The sequence below is a fragment of the Idiotropiscis lumnitzeri genome, chromosome 18 (genome assembly GCF_059441095.1).
Source record: "Idiotropiscis lumnitzeri isolate Australia: NSW breed Sydney's pygmy pipehorse chromosome 18, RoL_Ilum_1.0, whole genome shotgun sequence".
NCBI lineage: Eukaryota > Metazoa > Chordata > Actinopteri > Syngnathiformes > Syngnathidae > Idiotropiscis > Idiotropiscis lumnitzeri.
Window position 1 is genome coordinate 16040174 of NC_142408.1, and position 16606 is coordinate 16056779.

Consider the following 16606-nt stretch of genomic DNA (forward strand, 5'->3'; position numbering starts at 1 on the left):
CCATCTGCTGCCCTTCCCAATTTTTTCCTCACTTCGCTCTCTCAGCCAGTCATCTATTTTAATAGCTAATGCAATCAACTCCTCGAGAGAAGTGGGCTCGTCCCGGACAGCTAGTTCATCTTTCAAATGTTCCATCAGACCATAAACAAAAAATCCTCTGAATGCGGACTCATTCCAGCCGCACTCGTTAGCCAATACAGACGCTCCCCAACTTACGAACGAGATACGTTCCGAACGGTCGTTCGTTAGCTGAATTTGTTCTTAAGTTGCTTCAGCGCTATATTTTGTATTATAATTTATGTTTAAGGCCTATATAAGTACCGTATTTTTGGACCCATAAGGCGCACTTTAAAGTCCGGAAAGCCGTCCAAAAAAGCCAGGGCGCCCTTTGAGGTGGAGCGCCCATTGCGTCGACCAAGTGCGCCGCTGGGCTGACGGCGAACATCAACTGCCTGCACACCGCTTATATAGAGAGAAGGCGGGTGTGGCTTACGACAGCAGGGGGGCGTGAGAGGGGATCGATGGGTGTGGACAACAGGCGGACGTGAGAGGGGAGATGGGTGTGAATGACAACAGGCGGGAGAGGGGAGACAAAACAACACAAAGGCACGCCCCCAGTGCAAAGCAGCGCGATGCCCCTATCGTCGCTGTTGGTCTGTGACTCCATGCGTGCCCATCTGACAGCCGCTGTGAAAAGTCAAGTCACGCATATGAACTCAGAGCTTGCCATCATCCCGGGAGGCTTGACAAAGGAACTCCAACCACTCGACTTAAGTATAAACAGAGCGTTCAAAGTGAAGTTGCGTGCTGCGTGGGAGCGATGGATGGCGGAGGGCGAACACAGCTTCACAAAGGCTGGGAGACAGCGAAGAGCAAGTTATGCCACAATTTGCGAGTGGATTGTAGCTGCTTGGACGAACGTGTCTGCTAGCTCTATTGCAAGAGCTTTCGCAAAAGCCGGGGAGACGCTCAGCAGCGACACAGACTCGGACAATGACGAGAGGGAACCTGGCGTGTTTGAGGGAGAATTTGCCCAACTATTTCTGTCTGATACGGAAGACGATGATTTTGAAGGATTTGTGGATGACTGATAACTCTTAATGTGAGTACCTTGTTAAATAAAATACAACCAAACGCAGTTTTGCTCCTGTTGCCGTTTTTTCAAAACAGCTAGCCATGCTATCGTCTGTTTTAGTGTGCATGCATGTAAACTAAGGTAATGTATGGTAGGCTGGGAGGCAGAATTTTGCTGGGCCTACACTTTTATGCTTTTCAGTTGATTTGGGATGATAGTTTTAGTTTTGATGTAACACCGTGACCGCACATCGTTTGTTGACAAGTGACTTGCTCACACCGGCATTGTGTCGGCATCCCATCTGAGGGGCTGCGCCGCAGCGAGACGGCGAAGCAGCGAGATGGCGAGGCAGACTGATAATGACTCGTGTTGTTTATCTTGGATACAGAAGACAAGGACTTGGTGCATTTTTGGATGAGGACAACTTCAGCACGTTGTTAAAAGCTAAAATAAAGTACCACTGAACTCCCGCTGCCATTTTAAAAACACGCTAGCGCGACTGAGCAGCCAGCGAGACTGCTCGATTGGTCGGTTGTGTTAGCGCCCGATGAGTCGGCGCGTTCTATCTATGTAACAAATACAGAAATAGCGCCCCCAACAGGTGTTGCGCCCTTTGACACGGCGCGTCTTTTGAGTCCAAAAATACGGTATATTGAAGAATAGAATAGAATAGAATAGAAATCCCTTTATTGTCATTGTACTCAAGTGTGCAACGAGATTAGAGGGCTCCCCTCTCCAGTGCAATACAACAATAATACAGACAAATATATAAATTAGATAAATAAAGAAGACAGTGCAATGGAATTCAGTACTGAATAGGGCATATAGAAACAGGTTTATATAAGTATGTTTAAGGCTTGTATAAGTAACTTGTATTGGTTTGAACTGAAAAAAAAAATTTCATAAAGATAAGAGAATATGTACAGTACTGTACTACGTATGTTAGAGAGAGAGAGAGAGAGAGAGACACACACACACACACACTGTATGTCCATGTACGTAATAAGATAAATAAAATGAAGTTTAACTTACTTTTGGAAGATGTACTCGATGCTTAACGAGATGATGGAGGAAGAGGAGGATTTTATATCATGAAAGGGTCTTCGTCGCCGCTGGAATGGGCTTCAAAAGTTACTTCCTCCTCCGTAACTTCAGGAGGAAGAGGAGGATTTTATATCATGAAAGGGTCTTCGTTGTCGCTGGAATGGGTTTCAAAAGTTACTTCCTCCTCCGTGACTTCAATGTAGGAAGAAGTTGAGGGTCGAGGAGAAGAAGATGAGGGTTGACGAGTATCTTCCTTGGAGGATTTACTAGAAACTGTCCGAAAGAAGCGATCTAACAACGATTGCACAGTGTTAGAATAATATTTAGAGGTTATTATACATTTGCCATGACGCAACTTTATTTCAATACATGGTGCACATATCATGTTGCAAATTAGTGGAGTGGACTATGCTTGAGTGTTTACAGTTTGAGTGGTGATACAGGAGAACACCTACTGCAGAGAGGTGCCTGCAATTGGCAGGGCGGTGGCACTTCTTCAGAAGTGAGGATGAAGTAAACAACATCGTGAGGAGCCTGATAGATAAGTTGGCATCGAAGTCTGAAGCAAGCAACATCGTGCTGGGTCCTGATAAAAGATGTTGACGTCAAAGTCAGCTGCGACCCATGGCGGCACGCCAATGATAAACCGGACTAAACCAGCTTTTGAGAAGACGAACTGTACCACCCTTGAATGTAATCTGATTTCTCGAAGTGTAATCTGATTCCTCGATGTTATAAAAGGGAATGTGTGAAAAACATCGAGGAACAGAAGGGAGATGAAGTTGCCAAATAAACTTTATTGACCTCTCTGTATCCACTTGAGCTGGGTGTGTCAGGCTCGCCGGTGGGCGAGGAGGAGGTGGACCCAGAAAGCGAGGAAGCAGGGAACGGGTAAACTTAAAGGGAATTTATTACACTTAACAACGAGGACAAACAACGTGGCGTGGAAACAACGTGGCGTGGACAAACTAACGTGGCAGGGTGCAAAGTAACAAAGACAGACAAAACGTGACCTAACAGAACGAAAAGGACAAGTGACGAGGATCGTGACAAACGCTAGGGACCGTGAGCTTGAGCATGGGGCATGAGCATGGGGCAAGAGCATGGGGCAAGAGCATGGGGCTAGAGCATGGGGCTAGAGCATGGGGCTAGAGCATGGGGCTAGAGCATGGGGCTAGAGCATGGGGCTAGAGCATGGGGCTAGAGCATGGGGCAAGGCAAAACGAGAGAGAAAAGGAGGGTGGTCGAGAGAGTCCGTAACGGGCGTAGCAGGAGAGTGTTCCGACACAGAGCTGTCGGGATGAGGTGTTCAAATAGTCCATGATTAGGGAAGCAGATGGGAGTCAGGTGCGCTAATGATAACGGGGAACAGGTGCGTGGCTGGTGAGACAGAGTGCTGAGGGGAAACGCCCTACTCAGCTGACAAACATAAACAAAAGTGCACATGGCAGGAAAGTGACAAAAACAATAACAAAAACACTGACCTGACCGACACGGGTCATGACAGTGTGCCTCTCTTCTTTCAGCTATGAACCCTATATGTCAAATTGGCGAACCTGACACAGTTTTCTTTTTTTTTTTTCATCAGGTAGGTGGATGCTGAGTGAGCTCTCACAACGCCAAGCGTCGGTATTAGCGGCAGAAAGAAGCACTACTCAGAAAAAGGCGCGCAATACAAAATCTAATTTACAGCATCTCTTTCTGAACATTTTTGGTCATACGCGCAGGTATGTTCGTATGTACCGTTTTTCGTAACTTGAATGTTCGTAAGTAGGGGAGCGTCTGTATGCGGAAATCAATGGAGTAGTCGGCCACTGAATGCGAACCCTGCCGCAATGCTAACAGGCGTCGAGTCGCTTCCCGACCCTTTACTGGGTGATCAAAAACTTGTCTTAACTCTAAACAAAAATTGTTAAATGAGGACATCACTGGAGACGACGCCTCCCAGAGCGTCGTTGCTCATTTCGCTGCTCTGCCACGTAATAAATTAACCATGAATGCTATTTTAGCTCGGTCGGAGGGGTAGCTGTTTGGTTGTAGATCAAAAACCAAAGAACAATTCAATATAAACTGACTACAGGAGCCGAGATCCCCGCGAATGGCTCAGGAGTAGGAACAAAAGGTTCCTTGCTTTCGTAAACTGGCAACCCGGAGGCCGAGGGCACTGGGGAAGTGTTTATGGGGGGGGTGATGGGGGGAGCAGGAGGGGAATCCAGGAGGAGAGGTGCGTGAGCTGATGGTGTAAACCCTGTGCGCTCTCTGTAAGTTCGTGAAGTATCTTTTCATGGCGACTGAGCGGCCTACCTTGAAGGGATAGCGCTTCTCTGAGGGGATCCAGAGTTGCTGGGTCCATTGGGGCCAGATTATTCTGTTACGGCTGTGTTGAAGCCGTGGAGGTGAAAAGTGGACTCAAGAGCAAACGGAGTCAGAAGTGGCATGAATCAGGGGTTTATTGTGGAGAAGGTAGTTAAAGCTGGGGGTCCAGTGGAAGGCAGGCCAGGTGAGAGGACGTGGAGATGTCGATGCAGCTTCAGGGGGTGCCAGGTGATGACGCGGGGCTTGGGCAGACAGGCAGGACGCACTGTAGACCGCACACGAGAGAAACAAGGAATTAAGTCAGTTGGCAGAAGTTCAACTCGAGCAAGATCGAATAAACGCAGGTGGGAGCCTGAGCACCACGGTTGACGCAGGATAATCTGGCGCCTGACTCCTGGCTGCACTGAGCTTTTATCTGCTGGTTGATTGCGAGTACGAGCTGCAGGTGCGCCGGTCAGGAGGGTGACGAGAGGGATCCGCCCAAGCCCTATAGGGAGAAACAGAGGCTCCAAAAGGCAACCCATAAACAGGACACCACATCTTGAGCACCAATCCATTTTTTTAATGTAGAAGTGACTGAAATCATATGAATAAAATTAAAGAAATGCACTGTGAAAGAGAGTGAAAGAAAATTAAAATCATCACTTTACCCTATTTTGCCAAACGCATCAAATTTTGAAACAAGAATTTCTGAGCCTGATTGCATCACCAAATGGTAAAAAAAAATGGTAAAAACAGAACCAAAAGATTTGGAAGAAGCAAAATGAAAAGTAAAGAGAGGAGGATAAAGACACATACAACTGCCCACTTCGACAAAAGAGGTGATCAGATGAGCACAGGAGAAAGGGGGTCCAACAGTAATACTAGCCAAACGGAAAAAAAATCATCTGCAGAGAAAGAAAGTGAAAAAGAAGGCGTATCGATTGCGATAGGCATAATTTACCCGCCAGATGTTCAATTTTTGAATGTGCTGATGATGCCATTGAAGAAAGGGTTGAGTTTGCATCATACGTGTGTTTGAAATGGTTTGCTACTGAAGAAATTACAAAGTCGGTTGCAGATCAAACAAACTTGTTCAGTGTCCAGAAAGGAGGAATGTCAGTCAACACAAATGCCCAAGAAAATGAGCAGGTCTTTGTCATGTCCATGTTCATGGGTTTGGTATCGCTGCCCAATGTCAGTCAATTGAGAAATGGAAACGAAGTACCCCAGAGTTGCTGATGTGATGGGCCAAGATCGATTTAATAAATTGCTAACATTGCCACATTTTCACGATAACCTCCATGTGTCTGAAGATGCAAAGAACGATAAATTATGGATAGTGAGGCCATTGCTCAAAAAAGTTGTGAGAACAATCCCAACCCATCCATGATGGAACCATTAAACACATTCTTGGGTGGTGTGGATCTTCTGGATATATGGTCTGCTCTGTGCAAATACAAGTACAAATACAGCTTCAAAACCAGAAGATGGTACTTGTATATTAGGTGGCATAGTGTCACAGTTGCAATTTGAAAACATTTAGGCTTGTCATGGTCCGTTTCCGTCATGTCTTGTTTTTGTTTACGTTTGCTCAACTGGCGTGGGGGCGTTTCCTTCCAGCGCGTGTCCTGTCGTGTTGTTTTGGCTGGAGAGACGCGCCCACCAGCCACGCAACTGTTACTCGTTGACTCCTTGATTACCTCGCTACTTAAACGCCCCGCGCTGACTACTCGGCGTCGGTTCATTGCCCTTTATTGGATGTCACTGTTGCCCTTGTTCATCGTCCATGCTCATTTGTTCATTTTTCATTGTCAAAGTCGCTTATCCCTGGTTCCTGTCCCTGTGCCCTCGTCCAGTTTAGTTCTGCCCAGCCGCGTTTTGTTAGTCGTCGTTGTTTTGCACTTTGTTACGTTTGTTTGCCCTATTATTTCGTTAATTAAATTCCCTTTAAGTTTTCCTTGCCTGGCTTCCCTGCATTTTGGGTTCTCCTCTACCTCCACCCGCCGACCCTAACAGAATGAACCGACCAAACGTGGACCCAGCGGGAAGCTCACGGCGGAATCATCGACGTCGCCGCTCGGACTACTATCCCCCTCAGCCAGCCGACCAACCCCGTACCCTTCTGGTAGGTTCTGTTTTTCGTTCCTCGTTTGTCTCTCCCTCTTCGTCTCGTTACGACTCACAGCACCCTGCCATTTCACCCCCTCACGTTCTGGTAGATTCTGATTTTGAAGACGATTTTGAGCATATATACAACCATTTAGACTCCCAACGCGACGCGGACTTTGCTCGGCCCAGTCATTTTCCTTCCCCTGAGCAATTTTTGTCACCTTTTTCTTTTGAGTTTTTTGAGTCCAACCCCGAATCCCGTCCAAGTGAAAGATCTGTCACCGGCCGTAAGAACAACCACTTTTCACCCCCCAAGTCACGTTTTTCCGACTCACTTTGTTCACCTCGCCCACCGTCTATGTCTGCACCTCGCACACTTCCTCAACATTCTCGTAGTCAAGGTTCAGCTGTCGTCTCGGTCCCTCGTGAGCTCCTCCCCAGCTCCAGAGTTCCGCTCCGGCTCCTCGCCAGCTCCAGAGTCCCGTTCCGGCTCCTCACCAGTCCCAGAGTCCCGTTCCGGCTCCTCGCCAGCTCCAGAGTTACTTTCCAGCTACTCGCCAGCTCCAGAGTTACTTTCCAGCTACTCACCAGCTCCAGAGTCCCGTTCCGGCTCCTCGCCAGTTCCCGAGTCCAGTTCCGGCTCCTCGCCAGCTTCCGAGTCCCGTTCCGGCTCCTCGCCAGCTCCAGAGATCCGTTCCGGCTCCTCGCCAGCTCCTGAGTTCAGTTCCGGATCCTCGCCAGCTCTAGAGCCTCGGTCCGGGTCCTCCTGCGTCCGTCCCAAGTCCCTGTTCCGACGGAGCACGTCCTGGGTCCGTCCTAAGTCCCTGTTCCAGCGGAGCACGTCCTGCGTCCGTCCCAAGTCCCTGTTCCGGCTGAGCATGTCCTGCGTCCGTCCCAAGTCATTGTTCCGGCGGAGCACGTCCTGCGTCCGCCCCAATTCCCTGTTCCGGCGGAGCACGTCCTGCGTCCGCCCCAGGTCCCTGTTCCGGCGGAGCTCGTCCTGCGTCCGTCCCAAGTCCACGTTCCGGCGGAGCACGTCCTGCGTCCGTCCCAAATTCATGTTCCAGCGGAGCACGTCCTGCGTCGGCCCCAAGTCCCTGTTCCGGCCGAGCACGTCCTGCGTCCGTCCCAAGTCCCTGTCCCGACGGAGCAGGTCCGGCGTCCGTCCCAAGTCCTTGTCCCCGGGGAACACGTCCTGCGTCCGTCCCAAGTCCCTGTTCCGGCGGAGCACGTCCTGCGTCCGTCCCAAGTCTCTGTTCCGGCGGAGCACGTTCTGCGTCCGTCCCAAGTCTCTGTTCCGGCGGAGCAGGTCCTGCGTCCACCCAAAGTCCCTGTTCCGGCGGACCACGTCCTGCGTCCGTCCCAAGTCCCTGTTCCGGCCGAGCCAGTCCTGCGTCCGCCCCAAGTTCCTGTTCTGGCGGAGCATCTCCGGAGTCGCCCCATGTGCCGGCGCCGGCTGCGCCCGGTCCGCCGCCACTCCAGGTCCTGGCCTCGGCTGCGCCCGGTCCGCCGCCGCTCCAAGTCCCTGTCTCGGCGGCGCTCGGCCCGCCGCTCCAGGTCCCGGCCTCGGCTGCGCCCGGCCCGCCGCCGTTCCAGGTCCCTGTCTCGGCGGCGCCCGGTCTTCCGCCGCCGCTCTAAGTCCCGGCCTCTGCTGCCTCCGGCCCACCACCGTTCCAAGTCCCTGTCTCGGCTGCGCCCGGCCTGCCGCCGCTTCAAGTTCCTGTCTCGGCTGCGCCCCGCCCGCCGCCTCTCGTCTCTGCCTCGGCGGCACCCGACGACCCGCCGCCACTCCAAGTCACTGCCTCTGCGGCGCCCGACAAACCGCTGCCGCATCTCGTCTCTGCCTTGGCGGCGCCCGACGACCCGCCGCCGCGTCTCATCTCTGCCTCGGCCGCGCCCAACGACCCGCCGCCGCTTCTCGTCTTGGCCTCGGTGGCGCCCGACGACCCGCCGCCACGTCTCGTCTCTGCCTCGCCGGCGCCCGATGACCCGCCGCCGCGTCTCGTCTCTGCCTCTGCGGCGCCCGATGACCCGCCGCCGCCTCTCGTCTCTGCCTCAGCGGTGCACTCCATGCGGCTGCCTTGGCCTCCCGGACGCCCGCCTGAATGGCCACGGCTGGACTCGCTGTTCTGGCCTCCCGGACGCCCGCCTGAATGGCCACGGGGGGACTCGCTGGTCTGGCCTCCCGGACGCCCGCCTGAATGGCCAAGGCTGGACTCGCTGGTCTGGCCTCCCGGACGCCCGCCTGAATGGCCACGGCTGGACCTCCACCCGCCAACCCTAACAAGGCTGATTATAATTTTTGTCTGTACTGCTGTTGTCATGGTTACTATTGTCCATAATAAAAGGAAAACTAAGGTTGACGTTTGACATAAGAGCCCAACTTTGTTGTTGAAAAGTCCACATTTCTTTCATGGTTACTACATTTCATAATAAAACAAAAGAGTTAGTTAAAAGTGGAAGCTTTCCAAACTAAAATACGAATAGTTTTGAATATGTTTGGGTTCTTCCAGAACCTCTGAAAAACGGTCAGGACTCTTTAAGGCGGAGACACAAAAAATGAATTTAACAAAGATATTTAGTTTTACAAAAAACAATATAGTTTATACGCGAGACAGACAAAATGCAAGAAAAGGACGCTGGTGGAAAAACACACCAGGAAAATATCGACAGGAACGAAAAACGAATTCCAAAAGGCAAGGAACAAAAATCGCTTGTCACTGAAGGACAAGGAAAGCCAATTTACGAACGAGCACAACCGAGATAATCAATAAAAAAGAAAAACACTTCCAAAAGAATACAGACATGAATCACAGAAAGCAACAACGAGACGTCTAACAACTCACAGCTAGGGATCATGAGCAAGGGTAATCTTCCGACACTGAGTTGTCGGCATGAAGTCCTTAAATAGTCGCGCAATCAAGGGCATGACGAGTGACAGGTGCGTGGCTGGTGGGCGCGTCTCTCCAGCCATGACGACATGACCCGGAACGAAGCGCTGGAAGGAGACGCCCCCACTCCAGCTGGGCAAAAACAAACACAAACATGACATGACAAAAACGGACCATGACACTATAATTTGAACATCAGAATGGCACAAAATGCCCGCAGTATCATTTGTGATACAAATATGAAATCATATACAGTGAACCCCCGGTTATCGCGGTTAATGGGGACCGAGACCACCCGCGAAAACTGAAAATCCGCGAAGTAGCGTCGCACCTTCAAAAAAAAAAAAAAAAAAAAAAAAAAGGCAGAAAAAAAAACGTATATATATACTTCGCACCTATATATATATATATATATATATATATATATATATATATATATATATATATAGGTGCGAAGTAGCGGCACACCTTCAAAAATGCTTAAAAAAAAAAAAAAATATATATATATATATATATATGTATATATATATATATATATATATATATGTATATATATATATATATATATATATATATATATATATATATACTGGTAGAGAGAGAGAGTGAAATTCATGTTATAACAAAAAAGAATTATTATTAAAACTTATTTTTTTATTCCCCAGCCATTATTTTTGTATTTATTCAATTACTTCTTTTTGTATTTATTTAATTACTTCGACTTTTACCTGCTGGTACGCCGTCCGGTGTGCCCTGTGAATGTTATGATCCAGCAGAGCTGGAGGATTGAACAGGACTCTCCAAACGCAGACACGGGAAAAAAGGTGGTGATACAAAGATATTTATTATAATCACAATATAGTCAGTGTAATCAGCGCGTCTCGCAGCAGCTGACGGCATGGCGCGAGACGATCGCTGGAGGAACGCCCACACAGCTGAAAAAACAAAAACACACGCGGCATGACAGGCACGGATCATGACAGTGAAATGAAAGGTGGCATACTTCATTTATTTATTTATTTATTTATTCATTTATTCATTCATAACTGACAGCCTCGCGCTCCGCCGGTGCCCGGGCGGAAGGTGCTCCTCTTCGGCTTACTGTGACGCGAGCATGCCCTCCTCCTCGGGAGCTTCCATTCGGTTAAACTTAGGGGCCGCTTGGAACCGCCCGTGCCCGGGGAAGGTGCTCCTCTTCGGCTTATTGTGACGCGAGCATGCCCTCCTCCTCGGGAGCTTCCATTCGGTTAAACTTAGGGGCCGCTTGGAACCGCCCGTGCCCGGGGAAGGTGCTCCTCTTCGGCTTACTGTGACGCGAGCATGCCCTCCTCCTCGGGAGCTTCCATTCGGTTAAACTTAGGGGCCGCTTGGAACCGCCCGTGCCCGGGAAAGGTGCTCCTCTTCGGCTTACTGTGACGCGAGCATGCCCTCCTCCTCGGGAGCTTCCATTCGGTTAAACTTAGGGGCCGCTTGGAACCGCCCGTGCCCGGGGAAGGTGCTCCTCTTCGGCTTACTGTGACACGAGCATGCCCTCCTCCTCGGGAGCTTCCATTCGGTTAAACTTAGGGGCCGCTTGGAACCGCCCGTGCCCGGGGAAGGTGCTCCTCTTCGGCTTACTGTGACGCGAGCATGTCCTCCGCCTCGGGAGCTTCCATTCGGTTAAACTTAGGGGCCGCTTGGAACCGCCCGTGCCCGGGGAAGGTGCTCCTCTTCGGCTTACTGTGACGCGAGCATGCCCTCCTCCTCGGGAGCTTCCATTCGGTTAAACTTAGGGCCCGCTTGGCACCGCCCGTGCCCGGGGAAGGTGCTCATCTACGGCTTAACTGCCACGCACGCCGGCCGGAGCTCTGATACGGTCCGAACCGCGCGAAACGTCGCCACCAATCGTGTCCGGGGGAACCTGCTCTTCTTCGTCTACTCTCTTCTTCGTCCACTCTCCTCTTCGGCGCACGCCGGCCGTCTAACCGCTTCAGCGCCCCCTTGTGCCGCTCGGCGAAACTACAATGCCCCCGAATATTTTTTAGACCCGCAAAGCACTGAACCCGCGAAAGGTGAACCGCGAAGTAGCGGGGTTTCACTGTATACAAACAAAATCTGAATTTTCTGGCCATTATTTCTGGGGTCAGGCATTATAGGGTTAAATTGATTTTTAATTTTGTTTTTATTTAACCTGCTTTTCTTCTCTAGTCTGCATAATATCTGGACATTCAAAATGCACTGGCTGCCTCGCTGCTCGACACTTCAGGCTCTCTCTGCATCGGCACTCTGGATCCAGCCACGCCGCAGTCTTTATTCTCCCAAATCGGGGAGAGACAAAGACAGACTGTCATCATCAAACGAGCGGACGCTGGATGAGCTACTGGAGGATGGCGAGTCTTGGTTGGTGCGGGGATAAGAAGAGGCGGTATAAGAGGTGGCGCGTGGAGGTACACCATTGGGGGTCGCCACCTTCGTGTGCGGGTCTTGGAGGGAATGGGGCTTCCCGCCTACGTGAGGAAGGCTGTTCTTGAATGCATAGCTGAATGAGGCGTTCAAGAACCACGCCGAGGGTCTGGTGTAGTAGTCACGTGGTGTGGAGAAGCCTTTTGTGGAGGAGGTGGAGGCCACGTGACCGCCCAGTGAGCTTTCTCGCTCCACGGTGGACGAGCAATACGAGTAGGCCGAGTCTTTGGGTCGGGCACCCTGGGTGTATGTGAAACTCAGATGGTCTGTCTGATACAATGAAGACGTCAGTTCCTGGATTCTCGTCATTCGATCGCACAGCCCCGACACAGCTGGCTCATTTGGTGTCACCGCGTCTCTGCTCGACAATGATGTCTTTGAGCAGGAAGGTGAAGAGCGCGACCGAAAATGCCTCGAGTTCCATGACGACTCACTGTGTTTCTTTTTCACACCTTTGCATTGTGAGAGCCACTACTGGAGTAGGTGGATCGTGCAAACGAGGTGCCGGATGCGTTTAAGTAGAGTCCCCTGTCGCTGTTTGTAAGTTTGGCCCGGTTATCGTCTCCATCATCAGTGCTGCAACAGACTGGAACGGCCAAACCTCCCCTCCACATCAGTCAGTTTAGTCCTGCTGTCGACGGATGATTCGGCCCACGGACGCTCATAAGATTGGGTGGAAGGTTTGAGCGACTTCTGGGTGCTGCTGCTGCTGCTGCGGCAGTTGGGGCTGTTGTAGTCTCTGGACGAGTCCAGCAGGCGAGACCTCTTTTGGTCCACATCGGGTTTGTAAGTGGTTGATGCTCTCAGAAAGCGCTCATGTTGAGGCAGAGTCTCGCGGTTGTACAACCTGCCGGGGCCCATTGACGTCGAGGATGACGATGAGGACGAGGACAAATATGCTCTGGGACTAGACGAAGACAGGCAAAAGAGAAGTCGGAGAGACCTGGAGTCCATTCTGGCTCCCTTGGATTTCCTCGTAAAGCAAATCGGAGTGTCAACGCGAGGAGTTGTTGTGATAGCACAGCTCTCAACTCCTTCTTGAAGGTCATACTTCCCCTTTCAACTTCCACCATGTTGTCCTCTGCTCTGCCTTTGCCCTCTTTGTCGTTTTCACCACCAGGCAGCACACTCACTTACCACTACTTTGCAGTTGCTGATCTCCTTCAGATCACACCATCTACACAAGATGTAGTCTACCTGTGTACGCCTACCTCCACTCTTGTAGGTCACCCTATGTTCCTGCCTCTTTTGGAAGAAAGTATTCACAGCAACCATTTCCATCCTTTTTGACAAGTCAACCACCATCTGTCCTTCTGCGTTCCTCTCTTGGATAACAAACCTGCCAATCACCTCCTCATCACCACTGTTTCCTGCCCCAACATGTCCATTGAAGTCTGCACCAATGACAAGTCTCTCATTTCTAGGGATGCTCTCAATCATTTCATCAAGGTCCAACCAAAAGTTCTCCTTCTCCTCCAGCTCACAACCTACCTGTGGTGCATACCCACTAACAACGTTGATCATCAAACCTTTGATTCCTTGCTTCAGGCTCATCACTCTATCTGACTCTTTTTACTTCCAGGATGTTCCTAACAAAGTCCTCTTTCACAATAACTCCTACTCCATTTCTCTTCCTATCTATAATATGACAGAACAACTTGAACCCTGCTCCTAAACTTCAAGCTTTGCTCCTAAAGGATAATGTAATCATGGCAGACAATCTAAACAGAACAAAGGTTAGACTGCTAGGAGCCACTTTTGTGATCCCGGCATGGAAGTCCATTGTTTCAGAGGGGTCTCGTTCACACCTCCTTTGTTGCAGCCTTGATCCAATCTTCCTGCATTCCTCTCCTGAGGGTCTTGGCATTAGCATGGTCCAAACTTCGGTTACACTTAAAGGATTTCATACATTTGACTATTAAAGGAATATAAGAGTTTGAGCTTAACATAGTTCATTAGATGTTGCTGCATCCAGTGTATGAAAATGTGATACTGTAAAATGCTGAGAGTGTGACTGGTGGAGCGAAACTGGTTGCGGGGGTTGTGCAAGAATGGAATGTTTTAGAAGCAGACGGTGCTGAGCGAGACGAGATGACTCCGGGAGCAGTGGATAAAGGAGCGGCCATCGGGGGATCGCACGCAGGAGGAGCCACGGGATTCGGCGGGAGAAGAAAGACCAATAAGAGCAAGCTAAAGTTAACTGCAGGATACACATAGCCAATAGAATCATGCCAGGATGCTTTTGTCTTTGTGTCATTTACATATTGTATAGTCACTACTGGGCAACTCGGAAAAAGTTCAGTTCGGTTCTGTTGATGGCAAAAGAGGGGTAGAGTTGTATTGAGAGGGATCCGAGACCCAGGCGAATATGTAGGCTGTGTATTGGGAATAAATCCACTCGTGCGTGAAAATGCCGGCTTCCTGATACCTTTCTATTGCAGAACGAGCGCGCATATTGTTGGATGAGTGAGAGTTGGGTAAAGTCGCAAATTGGAGTCAGATTACTAATTTGAGTTTACATTGGTTTAAGATTAAATTCTAACATTGATTTAAAGCTAAATTCCAACAATTTATGGTGACCCCGACGTGATGCAAGGGAGGTAAAAGAGAAGTCCGGGACTTCAGAAGAAAACACCAGGTGACGACCTGAGAAAGGATAAAAGATAAAGGAGCCACACATCCGATCGTCTTTCCTCTTGGGCCCACAGTGACACAAGGTAAGCAGAACCTTTTCAAATTCTGCACATTGGCAACGCTAAATTATAAGAGGAAGGAGGAGCGGAACGAAGTAAAGTAAAAGTGTAATAGTTTAGACAAAAGTAGGGTGTAAAATCTTGGATTTACCTACGAGTATAATTAATGGCGCAAAAGTAAAGTAAAAGTGTTGTCATGATTTGTATTTGTTATTTTTGGTTTAGTATTTGGTTTCATGTTTTGGCCTTGTTCATGTGTCTTGTCTCGTCTTGTCTATTGTGTCCACCTGTGCTCGTTTACCCAAGCCCTAGTGTTAACCAATCCGGTCCTTCCAACCCTCCATGTCTTGTCCAGGTGCTCCTCGTTGTCTCGTCAATTTCTGTGTATTTAGTTCCCTGGTTGCTTTCAGTTCTTGTTGGTTCATTGTCATTTTCACTGTCGCTTGTCCCTGTCGCTTGTCCCTGTTGCCTGTCCCTGTTGCCTGTCCCGGTCATTAGTTTCCTGTCGTTGTCTAGTTTTTCCAAGTTCCCTGTTTGCCTTACTTTTGTGTTAATTAAATGCCCTTTAAGTTACTCCTGCCTTGCTTCCTTGCGTTTGGGTCCTCACCTTCCTCAACCCTGACAGAATGAACCAACCCGTACTGGACCCAGCAGGAAGCTCACGGCGACGAGTTCGCCGTCGCCGCTCAAGCTGGTACCCCCCTCAGCCTGCCGACCAACCCCGCCCCCTTCACGTAGGTTCCTTTTTTCGTTCTATGTCTGTTTTTCCCCCTTCGTTCCACGATCACGATAATGACTACCCACCTGTCGAACCTCCCCACCTTATCATCGATTCTGATTTTGAAGATGATTTTGAGCACCCTGCTATTTCACCCCCTCACGTTTTAGTTGACTCGGATCATGAGTATGATTTTGAATATATATACAACCTTTTAGATGCCCAGCGCGACCCGGTTTCTGTTAGGTCCAGTCACTTTCCTCCCCCCGAACAATTTCTGTCCCCTTTTTCTTTTGACCCTTTTGAGACCACCTCCCACGTTATCTCGCGTCGTTCCCCTCGCCCTAAATCACGAAAGTCACGTAAATCACGGCCACGTCGTTTACCTCGTCCACTGTCGGTTTCCGCACCTTGTCACGTCCCCCTTGCGTCTCATAGCTCACGTTCACCAGCCCCTGTAGTCCCGGTCCCTCGTGTCCTTCGCGTCTCCCATTCCCCTGAATCCCTATGGCGGCAGGCTGATAGGGATCAGGTCCCCGACCCGGCTCCTCGCGAGCTGCAGCCTCCCGACCCAGCTGCTCGCAAGCTGCAGCCTCCCGTCCCGGCTCCTCGCCAGCTGCAGCCTCCCGTCCCGGCTCCTCGCCAGCTGCAGCCTCCCGTCCCGGCTCCTCGCCAGCTGCAGCCTCCTGTCCCGGCTCCTCGCCAGCTGCAGCGTCCCGTCCCGGCTCCTCGCCAGCTGCAGCGTCCCGGCCCGGCTCCTCGCCAGCTGCAGCAAACCACGCAGCCTCCAGAGTCCCACTCGGGCTCACCGCCAGCTGCTGAACCCTGTTCCGGCTCCTCCCCAGCTGCTGAGCCTCGTCCCGGCTCCTCGACAGCTGATGAGCCCCGTCCCGGCTCCCCGCCAGCGGCTGAGCCCCGTTCCGGCTCCCCGCCGGCGGATGAGCCCCGTTCCGGCTCCCCGCCAGCGGATGAGTCCCGTTCCGGCTCCCCGCCAGCTGATAAGCCCCGTCCCGGTTCCCCCCGAGCTGCTGGGGCCCGTTCTGGCCTCCCGAGAGCTGCTGACCCCCGTTCCGGCGCCTCGCCAGCGCTTCAAGTCCTTGTTCCGGCGGAGCACGTCCTGCGTCCGCCACAAGTCCCTGTTCCGGCAGAGCACGTCCTGCGTCCGCCACAAGTCCCTGTTCCGGCGGAGCACGCCCTGCGTCCGCCACCAGTCCCTGTTCCGGCAGAGCACGCCACGCGTCCGCCACAAGTCCCTGTTCTGGCGGAGCACGTTCTGCGTCCGCCACAAGTCCCTGTTCTGGCGGAGCACGTCCTGCGTCCGCCACAAGTCCCTATT

The 16606-nt window shown here is 51.0% G+C and overlaps 1 pseudogene; it reads right to left on the reverse strand.

Moving 5' to 3' along the window:
• Window positions 1-11624: 11624 nt before the first annotated feature.
• LOC148319668 (uncharacterized) lies at window positions 11625-12897 on the reverse strand (annotated as a pseudogene).
• Window positions 12898-16606: the final 3709 nt, after the last annotated feature.